The following is a 10,997-nucleotide window of genomic DNA, read 5'->3' as shown; positions in this document are numbered from 1 at the left end:
CCCTAGTATCCACTATGTTCTGAGATTGATGTTGCTATGACTTTGCTATGCTTAATGCTTGTCACTAGAGCCCGAGTGCCATGATTTCAGATCTGAACCTATTATGTTTTCATCAATATATGAGAGTTCTAGATCCTATCTTGCAAGTCTATAGTCACCTATTATGTGTTATGATCCGTTAACCCTGAAGTGACAATAATCGGGATACTTACCGGTGATGACCGTAGTTTGAGGAGTTAATGTATTCATTATGTGCTAATGCTTTGTTCCGGTTCTCTATTAAAAGGAGGCCTTAATATCCCTTAGTTTCCATTAGGACCCCGCTGCCACGGGAGGGTAGGACAAAAGATGTCATGCAAGTTCTTTTCCATAAGCACGTATGACTATATTCGGAATACATGCCTACATTACATTGACGAATTGGAGCTAGTTCTGTGTCACCCTATGTTATGATTGTTACATGATGAACCGCATCCGGCATAATTATCCATCATTGATCCGATGCCTATGAGCTTTCCATATACTGGTTTACGCTTATTTACTTTCCCGTTGCTATTGTTACAATCACTACAAAATACCAAAAACATTACTTGCTTTCATTACTCTTTTGTTACCGTTACCATCACTATCATATTACTTTGCTACTAAACACTTTGCTGCAGATACTAAGTTTCCAGGTGTGGTTGAATTGACAACTCAGCTGCTAATACTTGAGAATATTCTTTGGCTCCCCTTGTGTCGAATCAATAAATTTGGGTTGAATACTCTACCCTCGAAAGCTGTTGTGATCCCCTATACTTGTGGGTTATCATATATTCATGCCCCAATCATGAGCTCTCAAGAGAAATGATTATTCAAAAAATTTATGCTCGGCTTTCTCTCAGTAATCGCTCCATGCTCGATATTTCTTGTACTGGTTCTTTTATGATGAAGACTATTGAATTCAAATGGGATTTATTGGAAATTATTAAATGCAACTCTGAGGATTGGGACCTCGACGAAGGTAAGGAGTCAGGTATAACACCTAAGTTTGATTGTGTTAAATCTTTTATGGATACCGATGCATTTCATGAATTTAGCACTAAATATGGACTTGACTCTGAGATAGTAGCTTATTTCTGTGAATCCTTTGCTACTCATGTTGATCTCCCTAAGGAGAAGTGGTTTAAATATAATTCTCCCATTGAAGTAAAAGTAGTTGCACCTATTAAAGTAGTTGCACTTATAATGATCCTGTTGTTCCTACTGCTTATGTTGAGAAACCACCTTTCCCTGTTAGAATAAAGGATCATGCTAAAGTTTCAACTGTAGTCAACAAAAGTAATATAAGGACACACAAACCCCCTAAGTAAGTTAAAGTTGAATCTAATATTGCTATGGTTAAAGATCTCTTGGCCGATAATATTGATGGGCGTGTTATTTACTTCTGTGATGAGACTGCTAGAATTGCTAGACATGATACTAAAAATAAACATAGACCTGTTGTAGGCATGCATGTTATTTCTATTAAAATAGGAGATCATTGCTATCATGGCTTATGTGATATGGGTGCTAGTGCAAGTGCAATACCTCATTCCTTATACAAAGAAATTATGCATGATATTGCACCTGCTGAGATAGAAGATATCAGTGTTACCATTAAGCTTGCCAATAGAGATACTATTTCACCAATTGGGATTGTTAGATATGTTGAAGTCTTGTGTGGGAAGGTTAAATATCCTGATGATTTTCTTGTTCTTGGTTCCCCACAAGATAGCTTTTGTCCCATTATATTTGGTAGACCCTTCTTGAATACTGTTAATGCTAAGATAGACTGCAATAAGGATATTGTTTCTGTTGGTTTAGGGGATATGTCTCATGAGTTTAATTTTTCTAAATTTCATAGACAACCCCGAGAGGAAGAATTACCTAGTAAAGATGAAATAATTGGTTTTTCTTCTATTGTCGTGCCTCCTATTGATCCTTTAGAACAATATTTGCTAGACCATGAAAATGATATGTTCATGAATGAAAGAAGGGAAATAGATGAAGTATTCTTTAAACAGGGACCTATTCTGAAACACAACTTGCCTGTTGAAATCCTAGGGGATCCTCCTCCACCCAAGGGTGATCCCGTGTTTGAGCTTAAACCATTGCCTGATACTCTTAAATATTCTTATCTTCATGAAAAGAAGGTATATCCTGTTATTATTAGTGCTAACCTTTCAGAGAAGGAGGAAGAGAAATTGTTGAAAACTCTGAAGAAGCACCGTGCTGCTATTGGATATACTCTTGATGATCTTAAGGGCATTAGTCCCACTCTATGTCAACACAAAATAAATTTGGAGAAAGACGCCAAACCAGTTATTGATCACCAATGGCTGCTAAATCCTAAGATGAAAGAAGTGGTAAGAAAGGAAATATTAATGCTCCTTGAGGCAGGTATAATTTATCCTGTTGCTGATAGTCAGTGGGCAAGTCCTGTCCATTGTGTCCCTAAGAAGGGAGGTATTACTGTAGTTCCTAATGATAAAGATGAATTGATCCCGCAAAGAATTATTACAGGATATAGAATGGTAATTGATTTCCGCAAATTAAATAAAGCTACTAAAAAGAATCATTACCCTTTGCCTTTCATTGATCAAATGCTAGAAAGATTATCCAAACATACACATTTTTGCTTTCTAGATGGTTACTCTGGCTTCTCTCAAATACTTGTGTCAGCTGATGATCAATCAAAGACCACTTTTACTTGCCCTTTCGGTACTTTTTCTTATAGACGTATGCCTTTTGGTTTATGTAATGCACCTGCTACCTTTCAAAGATGCATGATGGATATATTCTATGACTTTTGTGAAAAGATTTGTGAGGTTTTCATGGACGATTTCTTCGTTTATGGATCCTCTTTTGATGATTGCTTGAGCAACCTCGATCGAGTTTTGCAGAGATGTGAAGAAACTAATCTTGTCTTGAACTAGGAGAAGTGCCACTTTATGGTTAATGAAGGTATTGTCTTGGGGCATAAAATTTTTGAAAGAGGTATTGAAGTTGATAAAGCTAAAGTTGATGCTATTGAAAAGATGCCGTGTCCCAAGGACATCAAAGGTATAAGAAGTATAATTGGTCATGCCGGTTTTTATAGGAGGTTCATTGAGGACTTCTCAAAAATTTCTCGGCCTCTGAATAACCTATTACAAAAAGATATTCCTTTTGTCTTTGATGATGACTGTGTAGAAGCATTTGAAATACTTAAGAAAGCTTTGGTTTCTGCACCTATTGTTCAACCTCCTGATTGGAATTTACCATTTGAAATTATATGTGATGCTAGTGATTATGCTGTAGGGGTTGTTCTAGGACAAAGAGTTGATAAGAAATTAAATGTTATCCAATATGCTAGTGCTACCTCTTGAGCACTGCGTTGGTTTTCCCTTGAAGAGGAAAGGCTGATGCTGCAAAGTAGCATAAGTATTTCCCTCGGTTTTTGAGAAATAAGGTATCAATCCAGTAGGAGATCACCCTCAAGTCTCGCGCACCTACACAAACAAATAAGAACCTCGCAACCAACGCGATAAAGGGGTTGTCAAGCCCTTCACGGTCACTTACGAGAGTGAGATCTGATAGACATGATAAGATAATATTTTTGGTATTTTTATGATAAAGAGAAATAAAGATACAAAGTAAAATAAACGGAAAAGGAAATAACTAAGTGTTGGAAGATTAATATGATGGAACATAGACCCGGGGGCCATAGGTTTCACTAGTGGCTTCTCTCAAGAGCATAAGTATTACGGTGGGTAAATGAATTACCGTCGAGCAAGTGATAGAATTGAGCATAGTTATGAGAATATCTAGGTATGATCATGTATATAGGCATCACGTCCGAGACAAGTAGACCGAAATGATTCTGCATCTACTACTATTGATCCACACATCGACCGCTATCCAGCATGCATCTAGAGTATTAAGTTCATAAGAACAGAGTAATGCTTTAAGGAAGATGACATGATGTAGAGGGATAAACTCATGCAATATGATATAAACCCCATCTTTTTATCCTCAATGGCAACAATACAATACGTGTCGGTTCCCTTTCTGTCACTGGGATCGAGCACCGCAAGATTGAATCCAAAGCTAAGCACTTCTCCCATCGCAAGAAAGATTAATCTAGTAGGCCAAACCAAACTGATAATTCGAAGAGACTTGCAAAGATAAACCAACCATACATAAAAGAATTCAGAGGAGAATCAAATATTGTTCATAGATAATTTGGATCATAAACCCACAGTTCATCGGATCTCAACAAACACACCGCAAAAGAAGATTACATCGAATAGATCTCCAAGAAGATCGAGGAGAACTTTGTATTGAGATCCAAAGAGAGAGAACAAGCCATCTAGCTAATAACTATGGACCCGTAGGTCTGAAATAAACTACTCACACATCACCAGAGAGGCCATGGAGTTGATGTAGAGGCCCTCTATGATCAATGCCCCCTTCGGCGGAGCTCTAGAAAAGGCCCCGAGATGGGATCTCTCAGGCACAGAAGGTTGCGGCAGTGGAATTAGGTTTTCGTGGTGCTCCTGGATGTTTGGGGATACGTGGATATATATAGGAGGAAGAAGTACGTCGGTGGAGCAACGGAGGGCCCACGAGGGTGGAGGGCACGCCCATGGGGGTAGGCGCGCCCCCTGCCTCGTGCCCTCCTCGATTGTTTCTTGACGCACACTCCAAGTCTCCTGGATCACGTTTGTTGAGAAAATCACGTTCCCGAAGGTTTCATTCCGGTTGGGCTCCGTTTGATATTCCTTTTCTTCGAAACCCTAAAATAGGCAAAAAAACAACAATTTGGGCTGGGCCTCCGATTAGTAGGTTAGTCCCGAAAATGATATAAAAGTGTAAAATAAAGCCCATTAACATCCAAAATAGATAATATAATAGCATGGAGCAATCAAAAATTATAGATACGTTGGATACGTATCAAGAATCCCCAAGCTTAATTCATGCTCGTCCTCGTGTACGTAAATGATAAAAGAAGAATTTTTGATGTGGAATGCTTTCTAACATATTTCTCAATGTAATTTTTCTTTATTGTGGCATGAATGTTCAGATCTGAAAGATTCAAGATAAAAGTTTAATATTGACATAGAAATAATAATACTTCAAGCATACTAACTAAGCAATCATGTCTTCTCAAAATAACATGGCCAAAGAAAGTTATCCCTACAAAATCATATAGTCTGGCTATGCTCTATCTTCACCACACAAAATATTTAAATCATGCACAACCCCGATGAAAATCCAAGCAATTGTTTCATACTTTTGATGTTCTCAAACTTTTTCAATCTTCACACAATATATGAGCATGGGCCATGGATATAGCATTATATGTGGAATAGAATGGTGGTTGTGGAGAAGACAAAAAGGAGAAGATAGTCTCACATCAACTAGGCGTATCAACCGGCTATGGAAATGCCCATTAATAGATATCAATGTGAGTGAGTAGGGATTGCCATGCAACGGATGCACTAGAGCTATAAGTATATGAAAGCTCAACAAAAGAAACTAAGTGGGTGTGCATCCAACTTGCTTGCTCATGAAGACCTAGGGCATTTTGAGGAAGCCCATCATTGGAATATACAAGCCAAGTTTTATAATGAAAAATTCCCACTAGTATATGAAAGTGATATCATAGGAGACTCTTTATCATGAAGATGATGGTGCTACTTTGAAGCACAGGTGTGGAAAAAGGATAGTAGCATTGTCCCTTCTCTCTTTTTCTCTCATTTTTCTCATTTTTTGGGCCTTCTCTTTTTTATGGCCTTTCTCTTTTTTTATGGCCTTTCTCTTTTTCTTTTTTTTCGTCTGGAGTCTCATCGCGACTCGTGGGGGAATCATAGTCTCCATCATCCTTTCCTCACTTGGGACAATGCTCTAATAATGATGATCATCACATTTTAATTTCTTACAACTCAAGAATTACAACTCAATACTTAGAACAGAATATGACTCTATGTGAATGCCTCCGGCGGTGTACCGAGATGTGCAATGATGCATGCGTGAGATGTATGAAGAATTATGAATGGTGGCTTTGCCACAAATACAATGTCAACTACATGATCATGCAAGCAATATGACAATGATGAAGCATGTCATAATAAGGAACGGTGGAAAGTTGCATGGCAATATATCTCGGAATGGCTATGGAAATGCCATAATAGGTAGGTATGGTGGCTGTTTTGAGGAAGGTATATGGTGGGTGTATGATACCGGCGGAAGTTGCGCGATATTAGAGAGGCTAGCAATGGTGGAAGGGTGAGAGTGCGTATAATCCATGGACTCAACATTAGTCATAAAGAATTCACAGACTTATTGCAAAAATCTATTAGTTATCAAAACAAAGTATTACGCGCATGCTCCTAGGGGGGTAGATTGGTAGGAAAAGATCATCGCTCGTCCCCGACCGCCACTCATAAGGAAGACAATCAATAAATAAATCATGCTCCGACTTCATCACATAACGGTTCACCATACGTGCATGCTACGGGAATCACAAACTTAAACACAAGTATTTCTCAAATTCACAACTACTCAACCAGCATGACTCTAATATCACCATCTCCATATCTCAAAACAATTATCAAGTATCAAAATTCTCATAGTATTCAATGCACTTCTATGAAAGTTTTTATATTAAAGAAAATTTCCATGTTGTTCTAAAGGACTCTCAAAATAATATAAGTGAAGCATGAGAGATCAATTATTTCTATAAAATGAAACCACCGCCGTGCTCTAAAAGATATATGTGAAGCACTAGAGCAAAAACGATATAGCTCAAAAGATATAAGTGAAGCACATAGAGTATTCTAATAAATTTCAAATCATGTGAGTCTCTCTAAAAAGGTGTGTACAGAAAGGATGATTGTGTTAAACTAAAAAGAAAAGACTCAAATCATACAAGACGCTCCAAGCAAAACACATATCATGTGGTGAATAAAAATATAGCTCCAAGTAAAGTTACCGACAGACGAAGACGAAAGAGGGGATGCCTTATGGGGCATCCCCAAGCTTAGGCTTTTTGGTGTCCTTGAATTTTACCTTGGGGTACCATGGGCATACAAAAGCTTAGTCTCTTTCCACTCTTTGTTCCATAATACATCAAATCTTTACCCAAAACTTGAAAGCTTCACAACACAAAACTCAAAATTGGAAATCTCGTGAGCTCCGTTAGCGAAAGAAAACAAAACACCACTTCAAGGTACTGTACTTAACTCATTCTTTATTTATATTGGTGTTAAACCTACTGTATTCCAACTTCTCTATGGTTTATAAACTCTTTTACTAGCCATAGATTCATCAAAATAAGCAAACAACACACGAAAAACAGAATCTGTCAGAAAAAAGAACAGTCTGTAGTAATCTGTAGCTAACGCAGCTTATGGAACCCCAAAAATTCTAAAATAAATTTCTGGACGTGTGGAATTTATCTATTAATCATCTTAAAAAATAATTAACTAAATATCACTTTCTAAATAAAAATGGCAGCAGTTCTCGTGAGAGCTAAAGTTTCTGTTTTTTACAGCAAGATCAAAAAGACTTTCCCCAAGTCTTCCCAACGGTTCTACTTGGCACAAACACTAATTAAACACAAAAAAACACAACCGAAACAGAATCTAGATAAATTATGTATTGAATAACAGCAAGGAGAAATATTGGGTTGTCTCCCAACAAGCGCTTTTCTTTAAAGCCTTTTAGCTAGGCATTGATAATTTTAATGATGCTCACATGGAAGACAAGAATTGAAGCAGAAAGAGAGCATCATAAAACATGTGAAAAAACACACTTAAGTCTAACATGCTTCCTATGCATAGGCATCTTAAAGGCAACCAAATTATCAAGGCAAGCAAAAACTAGCATATGCAAGGAAGCGGTAAGAAACAATAGCAATCTCAACATAACGAGAGATAATTTAGTAACATGAAAATTTCTACAACCATATTTTCCTCTCTCATAATAATTACATGTAGGATCACAAGAAAATTCAACAATATAGCTATCACAAAACATATTCTTAACACGATCCACATCTATGCAAAGTTGACACTCTTCCGAAATAGTGGAATTAACATTAACTGAAGTCATGACCTCTCCAAACCCACTTTTATCAAAAACTTCATAAGATTGAACATTCTCCAAATATGTGGGATCTAAAGGTGACACTCTTCCAAACCCACTTTCAATATTATTGCAAACATTATAATCAATCTCATATTCATCATGGGGCTTAAATAAATTTTGAAGATCATAAGAAGAATCACCCCAATCATGATCATTGCAACAAGTGGTAGACATAGCAAAACTAGCATCCCCAAGCTTAGGGTTTTGCATATTATAAGCACAATTAACATTAATAGAATTTATACTATCATCATTGCAATCATGCTTTCTATTGAAAGATCCATCGTGAATCACTCCATAAAGTACTTCATCACAATTTTCAGATTCACGAATTTCAAGCAAAACTTCATAAAGATAATCTAGTGCACAAAACTCACTAGCAATTGGTTTATCATAATTGGATCTCTTCAAAAGATTAGCAAGCGGATGAGGATCCATAGATCTTAGGTTATCTGTTTAGTAATAAATAAAAAACTATTCCAACCAAACGAGCACACAAGCCAAGTAAGCCATCAAAGCAAATGGAAAGACGAACAAAAGAAGGGCGAATAAAATGGCAAGGGTGAAGTGGGGGAGAGGAAAACGAGAGGCAAATGGCAAATAATGTAATGCGAGGGATAAGAGTTTGTGATGGGTACTTGGTATGTCTTGACTTAGCAATGGCACCAGAAATGACTCGTTGTTGGGAGTCAAATCTTGACTTGACTTAGCGTGAATCTCCCCGGCAACGGCACCAGAAATCCTTCTTGCTACCTCTTGAGCACTTCGTTGGTTTTCCCTTGAAGAGGAAAGGGTGATGCAGCAAAGTAGCGTAAGTATTTCCCTCAGTTTTTGAGAACCAAGGTATCAATCCAGTAGGAGATCACGCTCAAGTCCCACGCACCTACACAAATAAATAAGAACCTCGCAACCAACGCGATAAAGGGGTTGTCAAGCCCTTCGCGGTCACTTACAAGAGTGAGATCTGATAGATATGATAAGATAATATTTTTGGTATTTTTATGATAAAGAGAAATAAAGATGCAAAGTAAAATAAATGGCAAAGGAAATAACTAAGTACTAGAAGATTAATATGATGGAAGATAGACCCGGGGGCCATAGGTTTCACTAGTGGCTTCTCTCAAGAGCATAAGTATTACGGTGGGTAAACGAATTACTGTCGAGCAATTGATAGAATTGAGCATAGTTATGAGAATATCTAGGTATGATCATGTATATAGGAATCACGTCCGAGACAAGTAGACCAAAACAATTTTTCATCTACTACTATTACTCCACACACCGACCGCTATCCAGCATGCATCTAGAGTATAAAGTTCATAAGAACAGAGTAATGCTTTAAGGAAGATGACATGATGTAGAGGGATAAACTCATGCAATATGATATAAACCCCATCTTTTTATCCTCGATGGCAACAATACAATACGTATCGGTTCCCTTTCTGTCACTGAGATCGACCACCGCAAGATTGAACCCAAAGCTAAGCACTTCTCCCATTGCAAGAAAGATCAATCTAGTAGGCCAACCAAACTAATAATTCGAAGAGACTTGCAAAGATAAACCAATCATACATAAAAGAATTCAGTGGAGAATCAAATATTGTTCATAGATAATCTGGATCATAAACCCACAATTCATCGGATCTCGACAAACACACCGCAAAAGAAGATTACATCGAATAGATCTCCAAGAAGATCGATGGGAACTTTGTATTGAGATCCAAAGAGAGAGAAGAAGCCATCTAGCTAATAACTATGGACCCGTAGGTCTGAAATAAACTACTCACACATCACCGGAGAGGCCATGGAGTTGATGTAGAGGCCCTCCGTGATCAATGCCCCCTTCGGTGGAGCTCCGGAAAAGGCCCCGAGATGGGATCTCTCGGGTACAGAAGGTTGCGGCGGTGGAATTAGGTTTTCGTGGTGCTCCTGGATGTTTGGGGGGTAGGTGGATATATATATAGGAGGAAGAAGTATGTCGGTGGAGCAACGGAGGGCCCACGAGGGTGGAGAGCGCACCCAGGGGGTAGGCGTGCCCCCTGCCTCATGCCCTCCTCGATCATTTCTTGACGCACACTCCAATTCTCCTAGATCACGTTTGTTGAGAAAATCATGTTCCCGAAGGTTTCATTCCGTTTGGACTCCGTTTGATATTCCTTTTCTTCGAAACCCTAAAATAGGCAAAAGAACAGCAATTTGTGCTGGGCCTCCGGTTAGTAGGTTAGTCCCAAAAATGATATAAAAGTGTGAAATAAAGCCCATTAACATCCAAAATAGATAATATAATAGCATGGAGCAATCAAAAATTATAGATACGTTGGAGACCTATCAGCTAGCAAAACCCTAGATAGTGCCCAAAGAAATTATGCTACTACTGAAAAAGAATTTTTAGCAGTTGTATTTGCTTGTGATAAGTTCAGACCTTATATTGTTGATTCTAAAGTAACTATTGGAGATAGAACTGCACACAAGGTATTGCAATCCGGTTTTTATTCGCCTACTCTCTTCAAGGATGCCCGTAAGTTTGCCTTGTCTTGTGATGAATGTCAAAGAATTGGTAATATTAGTAGACGTCAAGAAATGCCTATGAATTATTCACTTGTTATTGAACCATTTGATGTTTGGGGCTTTGATTATATGGGACCTTTTCCTTCCTCTAATGGGTATACACATATTTTAGTTGCTGTTGATTAGGTTACTAAGTGGGTAGAAGCTATTCTAACTAGTAGTGTTGATCATAACACCTCTATTAAGATGCTTAAAGAAGTTATTTTTCCAAGGTTTGGAGTCCCTATATATTTAATGACTGATGGTGGTTCACACTTTATTCATGGTGACTTTCG

Source organism: Triticum urartu, chromosome 1 (assembly GCF_003073215.2).
Source record: "Triticum urartu cultivar G1812 chromosome 1, Tu2.1, whole genome shotgun sequence".
NCBI classification, from domain to species: Eukaryota; Viridiplantae; Streptophyta; class Magnoliopsida; order Poales; family Poaceae; genus Triticum; species Triticum urartu.
The sequence above is the reverse complement of the archived record's forward strand: the minus strand, read 5'-3'. Positions refer to the sequence as shown.